The following is a 3,453-nucleotide window of genomic DNA, read 5'->3' on the forward strand; positions in this document are numbered from 1 at the left end:
TAATAATATTCCATCCATTCGTCCATCCATTTACTCACTCATTCTCTCACTCATTTATTCTAACTAATTTTTTCACTCCTTCATTCATTATTTAATTCATTCATTTATTCACCCACTCACTCAATCACATATTCATTCATCTATTCATTTATTAATGCATTCATTCATTCATTTTCATTTATTCATTTGATTTTATTTATGCATTCATTTTTAATAATAATTTATTTTTATTCATTCATTTATTCATTCATATTTTCATTCATTCATTTTCATTTATTTTGTTCATAGATTACTCTATGCATTAATTATGGTTGTAAAACACATGTGTGTTTTTTGATTAAAACTAAAAAAAATTAATTTTTTTGGAACAGTGGTGGATTTAAGGGCGAGCCCAGCTGGCCTGTTCTCCACCTACAGTTTTCAAAATAACAAAAAAATTGGAAAAAAAGGAAAATTATACAAGGATACAATATTGATATTAATAATAATTATATTAGTAATAATAAAACTATTATTATTAATAATAATAATAATAATAATAATAATTAAATATATTTAAATATATTTTGAAAGTGCTGAGAGTGCCATTTCCAATCATCTAGAGGTGCAATAATAATAAATTTTCTTGTCTCAGCCAAAACCGTGGTGGGGCTGATGTGTACAGACCCACAACCTGTGGATTGGTCCCTCCCTGGGTCCCCTCTATTTCAAATTTCTGGATCCGCTACTGAGTGGGAATGTAAGTTGTGCCTAGGCATGGCAAGGTAGCATCTAATCTAACAAGGATTATTGATACTATATATTAATTTTTAAAAAAAATCACCTCCCAACATAAGTATTAAATTTTAAAGAGGTGATGCTAAACAAGTATTTTTTGATTTGGCCTAATTTAATTTAAGGTTTTTTTCTCCAATATTTCAACATAGATAGTTATATATTATTTTGCAGTAACCTTGGCCTTATGATGTTTTTGCGCACCTAGGCCTACCTCCCTACCAGCAATTTTCTACACAAATATGAGTTAGATTACTTCTCAGTGGAATCCTGCAAATTAAATACTGATCATGCCAATTTCATCCTCAATGTCCAGTATTCATACAGCACTTTGTTTCAAAGTAATTCACATTTTTCCAATTCATTTAAATTCAAATTCAATTAAAAAATACTTTATTATCCAAAGGGATATTCATTTGGCCATGGTATAATATATCAAACAATGTACAATGAATAAAATACATATAAAAATAGTTTAAAAAGAAAGTTTATACATGAAAAAAATCATTTTAAAATCAGGGATTTAAATAATAAGTGTTAGGTTTGTTTTCTTTTATTAAATTATTTAAAAAAAAATGTAACACAAAAATTTGTGAAACAATTTAAAATAGAAAAATATTTAAAATCCTTAAACTCTCCGGACTTGTATAATCTATTATTTTTATGTCATTATTTATTTATTATTTTATAATTATTTGATTATTTTGTTATTATTGCAGATTACTTACATTTACGTAATGTGTTTTTCACTAAATTAGGACTACCGTATACTGACAGACTTCACTTGAACTATCTAGAAAAATAGTCAATGATAAAAGCAAGTGAGTCCAAAAAACACATGTCTGTCCACACATTAATAAGATACCCAATGAAATTATAAATAGCTTTGTTATAATAAACTTATTATTATGACTCACATTATCATTAAAATGTGTTTTATTGAAAAGTTTTAGAAATTTAATAGGTCAATACGTCTAATATGATGGTCTCATTGCTGCCCCTAATGTCAATCCTTCACTTTATTAAATGTGTATTTACATCTCAGAAAAACATAGTTTTTCATTTTTTGCCTAAGTTCTATAAATGTTACGATGGCTTATAATCTTATAATTTAACTTAAATTTAATTATTGTTGATCTCATTTTGTCTATCCCTCAGATGAATTTTGTTGATGGTTCTAGCTATATGAACTATGCAGGGATATTAGTGTGGCCAATATTTTGTTTTATGAGTTTGGGGTTAGGGGAAGTTTTATAGGGGTCTATTATTTTCATTAGTCTTGTGAAAGAATGCAATAATTGAAATGTGACTAAATCTCACTTCTTTCTCTACAGGAAATATTGTATGCAAGCAGTTAAACTGGGAGCAAGTTTATGCTTGACAGAACATGCATAAGGTAGGTTCACTGTTTACAGTATATAAATAGTTGAATATCAGAATAATTATGTATTATGCCCACTGTACAGTTATTTTAATCACTGTATTAAGTTTGTGAATACACATAAAAGAGAATTGAAAAGAGGATTGTGTAACCTATTGCACAATTCACAGTCTATATAATAGTAAAAATTATAGGTAATCCAAAAAACCAAATAACCTTTACTGCTCCATCTAGAAACCTACAGTATTTTAGTTAATTGTCATACAATACGCATAAGACCATGATTAATGCACAAACTCCCAATGATTCTCATGGGTGATTGTATGAATTTTTTTACGGCACCTAACAAATCACCAAATTGGTCTAAGTTTTGCCTATCATTAATACACAAGTTTAAAATTGTTAAGTTTTTGAGGGAAGAAATTATCTTTAATTTACAGTGACAATGTTTCTCCGCAAGAAAGTCACTCACATTTTGTTAAAATGTATATAAAGCTGTAATACTTTTTTTATTCTTTCAGCCTATAGTTTTGAATCCAAGATTTACCCTGTCAGATGGATTTAATGTTTGACCTCAACGGTAGACTGTTTAATTTAACTTCTATGCAGAGAGAATCAATATACATTTCAATAACAGGCTGTGAAGAGAAGTCTAAAAAATTACTCTGGAAATCTGTTCTGTTGGCCACCATAAACAATTATCTAATGATTTTGTATGCAATTCATTATATACAATGTCCAGTCAGGAAAATCTAAGCAATGTTATATTGATGATCACGGATTAATAATTTGTAAAAAGGAAGACTATAGGTCTAGTAAAATGGATATGTGTCATTCACTGAACATACAAAGTATTGTAGATTCATATTCCTTGAGGAAAGATAAGATTTTAATATTGGATGTAGTTACAACTTGTTATTTTAGAAATTTAAAAAATTCAGAATTACAATTTTTTGTGAATTATGATGAGATGCATTGGCTCTTGAGAGTAAAAATTTGCTTATAAGCTGCCAATTTTTTGGTATTTGAATTTTATGTATAATACTGCATTGTACATTTGGACAAAAAACTAAGTATTATAAATATTTAATCCTACATGTCATTGTTAATTTAAAACAGCATTCTCCATGTTCATTAAATATAAGAAATTATGGTTTTCTTCAATGGAAGAATCATCTCTTATCGTCATCATTAAGGCTATTTCAACAACTTTTCTGACTCTCAGTATGTACCATTGACTAATTTCTGTAACATGTTTAAAATTAAATCCTCAATGTTTGATGCTTAATTTAAGGAAC

General features: G+C 27.8%; 1 protein-coding gene and 1 long non-coding RNA gene across 2 annotated transcripts in view; both read left to right on the plus strand.

The window, feature by feature from the left end:
• The window catches only part of LOC117123174, a 5,591-nt gene extending 2,677 nt beyond the window's left edge, over positions 1–2,914 (plus strand). The window contains exons 2-3 of the long non-coding RNA XR_004447814.1: positions 2,109–2,170; positions 2,677–2,914. This is a non-coding gene — a long non-coding RNA (uncharacterized LOC117123174). The remainder of the gene's footprint in view (positions 1–2,108; positions 2,171–2,676) is intronic.
• Positions 1–3,453, plus strand: part of LOC117123173 (receptor-type tyrosine-protein phosphatase mu-like) — a 41,808-nt gene that overhangs the window by 17,210 nt on the left and 21,145 nt on the right. The gene's annotated exons all lie outside the window — the stretch shown is intronic.

This window comes from Anneissia japonica, unplaced genomic scaffold, assembly GCF_011630105.1.
Source record: "Anneissia japonica isolate Jap-2015-1 unplaced genomic scaffold, ASM1163010v1 scaffold560_len657749_cov147, whole genome shotgun sequence".
In the NCBI taxonomy this organism is placed as follows: domain Eukaryota; kingdom Metazoa; phylum Echinodermata; class Crinoidea; order Comatulida; family Comatulidae; genus Anneissia; species Anneissia japonica.